Source organism: Crocuta crocuta, unplaced genomic scaffold, assembly GCF_008692635.1.
Source record: "Crocuta crocuta isolate KB4526 unplaced genomic scaffold, BGI_CrCroc_1.0 scaffold121, whole genome shotgun sequence".
Classification (NCBI taxonomy): domain Eukaryota; kingdom Metazoa; phylum Chordata; class Mammalia; order Carnivora; family Hyaenidae; genus Crocuta; species Crocuta crocuta.
Window position 1 is genome coordinate 4,828,626 of NW_027528608.1, and position 10,864 is coordinate 4,839,489.

General features: G+C 42.2%; 1 long non-coding RNA gene across 2 annotated transcripts; it reads left to right on the forward strand.

Moving 5' to 3' along the window:
- Positions 1-760: 760 nt before the first annotated feature.
- On the forward strand, positions 761-3,924 carry LOC144223875 (uncharacterized). 2 transcript variants are annotated; one of them, XR_013332853.1, is made up of 3 exons: positions 761-899; positions 1,164-1,288; positions 3,808-3,924. It is a non-coding gene; the product is annotated as an uncharacterized LOC144223875 (long non-coding RNA). The 2 variants fall into 2 exon arrangements; XR_013332852.1 differs by having other exon boundaries at positions 761-883.
- Positions 3,925-10,864: the final 6,940 nt, after the last annotated feature.

Consider the following 10,864-nt stretch of genomic DNA (forward strand, 5'->3'; position numbering starts at 1 on the left):
GATGCCTTCTACTAGGCCTTCCCTCTGGGGAGGCCGATCCGGAGCTAGTATTGGTCTACACGGTCTGCTTTGAACAGATTCTCCTCCTTATATTCCTACATTCTTTTTTTCTTTTTTTATTCCTTTGGAATTTTTTTTTTATTGAAGTGTGGTCGACATTGGATATCAGTTTCAGGTGCACAACACAGTGACTTGACATTTATACACATAAAACCATCACCCCAGTAAGTCTATTTCACCTGCCACTAAAGTTATTATAATATTATTGACTGTCTGTCCTATGCCGTACTTCACATCTCTGTGACTTACTTGACTAGAGGCTTGTACCTTTTGATCTCTGTCACCTATTCCTCCCCCGCCACCCCTACAGNTGTGAGTCCTGCCGGGACACGGAGGAGGGCCTTCAGGGAGGAGTGCTGAGCCTGTGGGATCAGATAGCGCCTTGGCGATGGAAAACCGAGGAGATGAAGACACGCGACCGCAGCAGAATAGCCTTCGATCAGGGGCCTGAGGGGCGCAGGGTGGGCGCTGTGATTCCAGCCAGACCCGGGGAGCGCCGGTGGGTGGGTGCGGCGTGGGGGCAGAAGGCGAAAGCCGTGCTAGTCTAGGAAGGAAGGGGCAGCAAAGCGCAGTTGCGTGCGTGCGGGGAGAAGCAGGGAGGGCTCCTGGCTTCCGCCCTCCGCTTCCAAGCCGGCGCTGCCCAGCGGATGTTGGGCTCCATCGCTGCAACGGACGAAAGGGTGCGCGAGCCAAGGGCGCGGAGAACTAGCGGTTAAGGGCAGAGGGCGGGGTCCAACGGCCCAAGCCCAGCTGACTCGCTTGGGCTTGTTCAAGCCTTTCCGCCCCCGGCTCCAGACGCGTGGCACCTAAAGGGCCCGGCCAGGTGTGAGTCTGTTCAGGTCTGCGGAGGCTCTCCGGACATCCGGGAGCCAGGCCCATGAGCCGGCCAGTCCTTCCTCCTTGGGTCCCTGGAGGCAGAAGGGCCTCAAAGCCACGGGCAGGACTAGGCCGATCCTCCCACGGTGGGGATGCGGCTTACTGGGAGGGCCAGGGCGGGTGACCGACTCCGCCGCGCGGGGTGGGGGGTTCAGCGGGCCGGTGCCAAGGTGGGGAGGACAGACCCGAGCAGCCCGGCGCAACAACCCGCAGCTCCTCCCTCGCAGGCAGCCGCCATGGAGGACTCTTCTTCCCTCCCTTCATCCCCAGACAGGTAGTGATGGGGCTCCCGACACCGCCTCCTCCAGGAACTAACTGCTCTCGCGCCTCACCTCGGCCTGCAGCGGGGAAGGTATGGTGAGCCTACAGCATCACCATCTGGGCAGGGAGGCGGACACATGATGCCCCTGCCCGCCTGGATGCTGCTTTCCACATCTCTTCCTAGCAGGCAGGCCCTCTTCACTGCTCTTTTGTGAATTTGGTAAAACAGCATTTAAGCCTTAGCACTTTCCCCAGGTTATACAGGTGGTAGTGGCCGAGCCAGCATTTGAACCCAATCTGTCTGATTCCAGAGCTCCTTAGTTTAGCCACTGGACTGTGGTGTCTCCTCATCACGTAGGCTCAGTGTTACTATTATTTATAGTCCTTCGGGTACTTAGCATCAGGACACCTGTAATAAGCGTGTGCGCTACCTTCTAAGCGTCTGGATTGGTTCAACTCAGAAGAGGACCGTTGGCTACGCTGGGCTCCAGTCTCTTCAGAAGATGCTGGGCAGAGACCACCAACTGCCAGCATATCCCCATAGGGCATTTCTTTTCTAATTGATCTGTGCAGCCAACCACATCACTGTCTGTGCAGGGACAGGAGATACATATCAGATGGGTGCAGGATCCGGGTACCTGGGGGGCTCAGTCTGTTAAGGGTCTGGCTTCTGCTCAGGTCATGATCTCACGGTTCGTGGGTTCCAGCCGCATATCGGGCTCTGTGCTGACAGTCAGCTCAGAGCCTGGAACCTGCCTCGGATTCTGTGACTCTCTAGCTCTCTGCCCCTCCCCCATCATATGCTCTCTCTCTCTCTCTCTCTCTCTCAAAAAGCGAATAAACATTAAATTTTAAAAAAAAAGATGGGTAAAGGATCCATCCTGGCTCAAAAAAGCCTTGTGCCCCAAGGGCACCAATATCTCCTGTAATAATTCCATAGACCAGTTTTCAGGATCCTGCTCAAAACTGACAACTTAATATTAATTTCTGCAGTCCACTGCATGGGGTATATCTGTATATAATTCTTTTTATTTTCTCTCAGCTATGTTTTGTAGCAAGTGTCGGCAAATTATGGCCTATGGGCCAAATTCAGCTCAAAGCCTGTAAAGCTGGTAAACTAAGCATTGTATTAACATTTTTAAAGAGCTATAAAGAAAAATCCCACAAGAAACAAAGAAGAATATGTTAATGAGACTGTATATAAGCCACAGAATTTATATCATTTGCCCTCTGGCCCTGTACAGAGAAAGTTTGAAACCACTGTTTTGTAGTTTTCTGCATACAGGTCTTGCACAGCTTTTGCTAATTTATTCCTAAGTATTTTATGAGATTTGTAAATGTCATTTTTTTAATGTTTATTTTTGAGAGAGAGACAGAGTGCAAGAGTGGGAGGTGCAGAGAGGGAGGGAGGCAGAATCCGAAGCAGGCTCCAGGCTCTGAGCTCTCAGCACAGGGCCCGAGGAGGGGCTTGAACTCACAAGCCATGCTTAATCGACTGAGCCACCCATGCACCTCTGCAAATGTTATTTTGTTTTTTGTTTTATTTTTAAGTAATCTCCATAGTCAACATGGGGCTTGAACTCACAACCCCAATATCAAGAGTCCCATGCTCCACTGACTGAGCCAGCCAGGCACCTCTGTAAATGTTATTTTAAATGGTCTCTTTTATTTATATTTTTAAGAGAGAGAGTATGGGCAAGCCAGAGAGAGGGGCAGAGAGAGAGAGAGAGAGACAACAGACAGACAGAATCTTAGGCAGGCTCCATGCTCAGCTAGGAGCCTATGGTGAGACTGATCCCACAACCCTGGGGTTATGACCTGAGCCGAAATCAAGAGTCAGATGCTCAACTGACTGAGCCACCCAGTGGCCCCTAAACGGTGTATTTTAAATAGGTTATTAGTAGTAGATGGAAAATACATTTATCTGTTTATCTTTACCTACCTACATGGCACTCACACATAAAATATACACAGTATATGTATCTATAGATATGGAAGATATAGATGTAGATGTAGATAGATAGATAGAGATATAGACATAGATACAGATACAGATATAGATATAGATATATAGATATAGATATAGACATAGATATAGATATAGATATATGCAGGGGACCAGCCTCTGCAAGCCAGGGTTGGCCCAGAGAGTGATGGTTGGCATCAGCGAAAGAAGACACAGAGCCAGCCTCTNCTGTAGATAGATATAGATATAGACATAGATAAGATACAGATATAGATATAGATATATACATATAGATATAGACATAGATATAGATATAGATATATACATATAGATATAGACATAGATATAGATATAGATATATGCAGGGGACCAGCCTCTGCAAGCCAGGGTTGGTCCAGAGAGTGATGGTTGGCATCAGCGAAAGAAGACACAGAGCNATGCAGTTTCGGTCTCCGGCAGATATAGATATAGATATAGACCTTGCTAAATTTACTTTTTACTTCTGGCGGTTTCTTTGCAGACTCCTTTGAGTTTTCTACATCCACACAGTGTTTTCTGTAAATCATGTATCTCTGAATAAAGTCAGCTGTACTTCTGTTTGATCTGCGTGCCTTTTGTTTCTTTCTTACCTCCTACATTTGCAGAGATCAACGATTGTCAGCACCGCAGCATTGGGCATTTCTCTTCCAGTTGAGCTTTGCAGCTGACGGCACAGCTGTCTACGAGTGATTTTTCTCCCAGAAGCAAGGCGAGGAGATGCTTTTCAGGTGGGTGCAGTATCTTAAAAGCCAGAGACTGCAATATATTGCATAACCAGCTTTTAGAGTCCTGGCTGAAACTGACTACTTACCAATATTAACTTGTCCAGTCCACTTATATGATATATGGAGATAGAGGTACAGATAGAGGTGGAGACATAGATGCAGGCGATATATGGACATAGATATCTGTGTTTGTGTCTGTATGAAGATAAGGTTTCGGCAATGACTTTTTGGATTTGACTCCAGAAGCAAAGGCAACAAGAGCAGAACTAAACCCGGAGGACCACACCACACCACAAAGCTTCTGCACTGAAGAAAGAAAGACGTCCAGACACGAGAGTGAGAAAAAGCATTTGCAAATCATACACCTGATAAAAGATGAATATACAAAACATATAAAGAACTTATGCAACTCAATAGCAAAAAAAAAACCCCTAAATAATATGATTTTAAAATGAGCAGAAGACCTGAATAGACATTTTTTCAAAGAAGACATACAGGTAGCCAACAGGTACGTGAAGAGGTGCTCAACATCACTAATCATCAGAGAAGTGCATCAAAACCACAATGAGGAAACAGCCCAGCACAGTGCGATACCACTTGACACCTGTTAGAATGACTGTCATCAAAAGACAAGGAATAAGAAGTGTTGTGAAGGTACAGAGACTAGGGAACACTTGTTCATAGTTGGTGAGAATGTAAATGGTGCAGCCAGTATGGAAACAATCATACACATTCCTCAAAACATTAAAAAATAGAAGGGTGCCTGGGGAGCTCAGTTGGTTAAGTGTCTGACTTTGACTCAGGTCATGATCGCACAGTTTATGAGTTCGAGTCCTGTGTTGGGCCTACCCTGGCTGTGCAGAGCCTGTTTGGGATTCTCCTCTATCTCTGACCCTCCCCCACTTGCGATCTCTCTCTGACAAATATAATAACATTAAAAAAAATGGAACTACAATGTGATCCTGCTATTTCACTTCTGGCTATTTGTCAAAGAGAGTGAAAACACTATCTTGAAGAGATATCTGATCTGATAAATAAAACTTAAAAAAACCCAGAACTACAATGTAATCCTGCAGTTTCACTTCTGGATATCTGTCGAAGAGAAGGAAAACACTATCTTAAAGAGATATCTGACCCTCCCGTTCATTGCCACATTATTCACAGTAGCCAAACCATGGAAGTCCATCAATAGATTCATGAATAAAGATGAATGGATAGGAATATCATTCAACCCTAAAAAAAGAATTAGATCTTGCCATTTGTGACAACAAGGAAGGGGCTCGAGGGCATTATGCTAAAAAAAGTAAGTCAGAGAAAGGCAAATAGCATTATAATGTCACTTCTACATGAAATCCACAAAAAAATTGAACTCAGAGAGAGAACAGATTGGTGTTTGTCAGAGGTAGGGATTGAGGGTGTGTGATATAAGTAAAGGGGATGGAGTCAAAAGGTACACACTTCCAGTTATAAAATAAATAAATCCTGGGTATGTAATGTATAGCATGATGACTATAGTTAATAATATTATATTGTATACTTAAAGTTTTCTAAGAGAATAGATCTTAAAAGTCTTTGTCACAACAACAACAAAAAATAACTGTGTTGTGGTTATCGCTTTGCAATATATATAAATATCAAATCATTGTGTTGTACATCTGTAGCTAATATAATGTTATATGTCAATTAAAATTAATTAATTGCAATAATTCTATTATTGCAAATCAATAGAATTTTTTACAAATCATGATCATCTCAACAGATGTAGAAAAAGCATGTGACAAAACCCAACAGCGTTTCATTAGAAAAGAACTGGACAAAGAATAAAGTGAACCCCCAAGGCATGGACAAAAACCCACATGATTAGCGTGTCCACTCTCAACACTTTTGCTCGTATTTTCCTGGAGTTTCTAGCCAAGGCAATTCGGCAAGAGAAAGAAAAAAAAATGCCATCCAAATTGGAAAAGCGTAAATGAAACTATATCCACAGAGATATGCATCTTATATAGAGAGAACCTAAGGGAATACATTAAAAAATAGTTTAAAGAATGTTTAATGTTTATTATTTGCTTTTGAGAGAGAGAAAGAGACAGAGTGCAAGCAAGCGAGGGGCAGAGAGAAAGAGAGACACAGAATCCGAAGCAGGCTCCAGGCTCAAGCTGTCAGCACAGAGCCTGATGCAGGGCTCTAACCCACAAACTGTGAGNACTTCCTCTCAGGTCGTGATCTCGCGGTTTGTGAGTTCAAGGCCCGCGAAGGGGCTCTGTGCTGGCAGCTCAGAGCCTGGAGCCTGCTTCGGATTCTGTGTCTCCCTCTACATCTACCCTTCGTATGCTAGCTCCCTCTCTCTCTCTATCTCTCAAAAATAAGTAAAACATTAAAAAAATTTTTTTTAAACATTTCAAAGAAAAGAACAGAGTGCTCTGGCATATTTAAGGAATAATTTCTTGTCCCTCCCCACCCCACACACATCAGAGCACAAGGAGGCTTTTTCTCTGCTACTGACTGTGGGGACCTGGTCAGGTTCCCGGAAATACTACTCACTGCAGGGGCCTCCCCCCAGGAGTTTTTAACTTACAGATTTGTCCACATTGTGCTTCCAGAAATTTGTTAACAACGGTTCAGCTTTTCCACCCCTCCCCCCGCCCCCCGCGCTGATTCTCGCAGAGGTTTCCACTCATGAATCTCTGCTTTGGTCACCATGACCCCGCATAGCCACTTGTCTCTCCAGTCCCAGGGGCAGCCGTTTGCCCTGGGTCCTCACCTCTCTCACAGATCAAAGAAGAGTGGTTGATAATTTTTAAGTTTATTTATTTGAGAGAGAGAGAGAGAGAATCCCAAGCAGGCTCCAAACTGTCAGGGTAGAGTCCAAGGTCCAAGGCGGGGGAGGGGGGAGCAAACTCACAAACCGCGGGACCACGACCTGAGCTGAAATCAACAGGCGCTTAACTGACTGAGCCACACAGGCGCCCTAAAGTGGTGGATTTTTTAGTCTGTTCAGCTTTTTTCCTTGTTAGGACAGAGCAGTGACTTCCCAACTCCTTAAATTGGAGCTGAAGTCCCCTCATCTTCTTTCTTGGGTAGGGTTTCTGAGGAATAGGTATTAATTCTTAGTTTTACATCTTTCTTACCTGCTCCCATATCCCTGCCAGCAACCCCTCCGGTTTTATTCTTCAGTCTCTCCTACTATATTGTAAATTCCTTTGGGGCAACTCTATGTTATTAGGCTGCAGCAGCACAATGTCTAGTGCAGAATCATCATTGAATATTTAATAAAATAATATGTAAAATATGAGGAAAACACCTGTAATTTTATTTTTCCCCAGCTTCAGATAGTTCTTATAGTATGTGAATTATATATATATGTATATATGTAGTATATACTATGTATGTGTATTAAGTATGTGTGTATATATACGNGCAGTGCAGAGCCCGATGTGGGGCTCAGACTCACAAAGCATGAGATCATGACCTGAGCTGAAATCAGGAGGTGGACGCTCAACCAGCTGAGCCACCCAGGCACCCCCTTCAGCTCAATCTCCTTTAAACAAGGACCTAGAGGGTGACTGGATGGCCCTGGCCTTACAGAGGTGACTACCCGATTAGGTGACAAGTCAGAAGAGAGTCAGCATGTGTCCAGGAGGAGNTCATTCCTTAGTACTTTATGAGGTTTTAAAAATGCTGTTGTAAATGGGGTCTTTTAAAATTTGGTTTCACCTGTTTACAGGTAACATATCGAATATACAATTGGTGTTTATATACTGGTCTTTTGCATATTGATGCTGGAAGCTTGCTAAAATCCCTCTATACCTTGGGTATTTCTTTGCAGATTACTTATTTTTTAAGTACAAATGTTTTCTGTGAATAAAAAGACTTTTACATATTCCTTTTTAATCTGTATGCCTTTATATTTTAAGTACAAATGTTTTCTGTGAATAAAAAGACTTTTACATATTCCTTTTTAATCTGTATGCCTTTTACTACTACTTTTCACCTTTACATTTGCTCTGACATCCTGTAAAATATTGAATACCAGTGAAGATAATGAACAGGCTTTCCAGGTTCCAGATCTTAAGGCAAGAGTACTCAGTATGCTGTTAGCCGAAAGTTTTTTGTTTATGTGCCTCATCCTATGAAGGAAACCCCTTCCAGATTTGAAAAAATAATACAGCTTCTCTCCTTTATTCTGTAACTATGAATTACATTGATTTTTTTTTTTTTTTTTTTTGGATGTTAAAGCAGCCTTGATTCCTGGGACAAACCCCACCCAAGAGGTGGTCATGCTAGTTTATCCTCCGACGTTTGGTTGGATTGATTTCCTGAAATGTTCATTAAAGATTTTTATGCCCATGTTCCAAAGGGATATTAATGTTTAAAATTCTTTACTGTTATGTTTTTGTATTAGGGTAATGATGGCTTCTTCACAGAGTGAGTTAGGAAAAGTTTCCTTCTTTGTTTTCAGAAAGAGTTTGTGTAACCTTAGTAAAATCTCTTCCTTATATTTTTGACACAGTTTATAGGAAAACCACATGGATGTGCAATTTTCTTCACCGAACGGTATTTAGGACCGCTTGTTATCCCTTAAATAGCTATCAGATCTGTCGTGATGTCTCCCTTTATTCCTGATGTTGGTAAGTTAAATTTTCTTTTTTTATTTCCTGGTCAGTTTTTCTAGGGGTTTGTCAATCTCATTACCCTTTTAAAAATCCAATTTTAGTGGGTTAATTTTTTGTATATTTTCTATTTCTGCCATAGCTTTATCATTTATTTCTACCTAAATTGGAAATAATTCTTTTATTGCTATATCCTTATGATAGAAAATTAAATTGTTTTTAAAATCTCTATTTTTTAATGGAAAACACAAGCGCAACATTCCCTTGAACACATTAGCTGTATCCTAGAAATTTTGATTTGCTGTCCTTGACTCATCGGTTATGGAAAATTAGTTTTGCTTTATTTCTAAATATTTGAGGATTCTCTAGGCATCTTATTGATTTCTACTTCAATTCCATTATGGTCAGAGAAAATACTATGTATACTTTCTATCTTTTGAAATTTATTGAAACATTTTTTATTGCCCAGCATGTGCCTGCCTTCATAAACATACCATGTGCACCTGAAAAAGATGATGTGTTTATTAGTAGTTGCCAGGGGCTAGGGATTGTGGGAGAGAGGGGTGGGCATGACACTAAATAATAACCAGAGGAAGATCCTTGGGGGAATGGAATAGTCCTGTATCTTGACAAGGGAGGTGGTTCCATAAATCTACACAAGTGATAAAAATAACAGAAAAGTAGACATACATTGTATACTTGTCAATTTTCCAGTTTTGATGTTGTACTATAGTTAGGCAAGATGTAACCACTGGTTAGGTAAGACATAACCACTGAGGAAACCAGATGAGAGGGGTACAGGGTACAGGGGACTTCCCTATACTAACTTTGTAACTCTGGGAATCTGTAATAATTGTGAAGTCAAAATACTTTTTTGAAAATGGAAAAATGTGTTCAACTATTGTTGGGTACAGTGTTTTACAAATGCCACTTAAGTCAAGATGAATTTTCTCTGTTCTTGTCTCTTGCTCTAATAATTTTGAGAAAGGTGTGTTAAAATTTCCAACTATGATTGGAATAGGTCTATTTATGCCTTTAGTTTGGTCGGTTTTTGCCATATTTGAAGTTCTATCATTAAGTGCATAAACATTGAAGATATTTGTATATTTCTTTTTTAATTTTTTAAAATGTTTATTTTTGAGAGAGAGAGACAGAAAGAGAGACAGAGTGTGAAGGGGGAGGGACAGAGAGAGAGGGAGACATAGAATCCAAAGCAGGATCTAGCACAGAGCCTGACATGGGGCTTGAACTCACAGACCTTGAGATCGTGACCTGAGCCGAAGTTGGACACTTAATCAACTGAGCCACCCAGGTGCCCTCTCTCTATACAAGTAATAATCTTTGTCTTTAGCCTAATTTGACATATCAGTTTAGTCACACCATCTTTGTTATTCCTATAGTAAAGGACATCTCAGAGCATCCCAGTTTGCCAGGGACTGCCCTGTTTTTAGCACTGAATTTCTGCATCCTAGAAAACCCCTGAGTCCTGGGCAAATGACAGCTTGGACCCCCTAACTGTGCTAGTGTTTGCATGGTGTATCTTTTCACATCAGTTTGCTTTCAACATACCTATATCTCTACATTTAGAAACATTTAGAAAACATTTTAGAATAAAATTTAGAAAATTTTTTTAGTCTCTACATTTAGGGAAAAAATGCTACCTTTAAATTCCATATAGTTGGGTCTTTTTCCTTTTTTTAAAATCCAGTTAACCTTTTTCTTTTAAGTGCCATGTTTAGTCCAGTTAAATGTATTCATTTGATTGGATTCAGATGTCCCATCTTCGTAGTGGAGAAGAGTTCCAGATGTTCCATATCCCTGTCAACATTTGGGGTGGTGGGCATTTGCCACTTTATTTACGTGGTGGCTGTGGAGTGGTATCCCTTTATGGTCTTCATTTTCATTTTCATGATGATTAATGGTGCTGAGCCCCTACATACACTTATTGGACATTTGTAAACTTTCTTTTGTAAGGGGATTAATACCACTTACTTGCTAGGATCTCTCTAAGAATGTTTTAGAAATCTGCATGAGGCAGAGGATCAGCATACAGTAATGTCAACTGTTATGACTGTTCTGATCATTGGATGCCACGTTCTCTGGTGGAGGCACTTCATGCCGTGCTGGGCTATGATCCGATTCCTTCTTTTCCCACAGGAAACATTACCACCAGTCCATTATAGCTAAGCGAAATAAGTCAGTCAGAGAAAGACAAATACCACATCTCACTCATATGTGGCATTTAAGAAACAAAACAAAGCAGATGAACATATGGAAGGAGGGGGAAGAGAAAGGGAAACAAACCATGAGAAACTCTTAAGGACGGA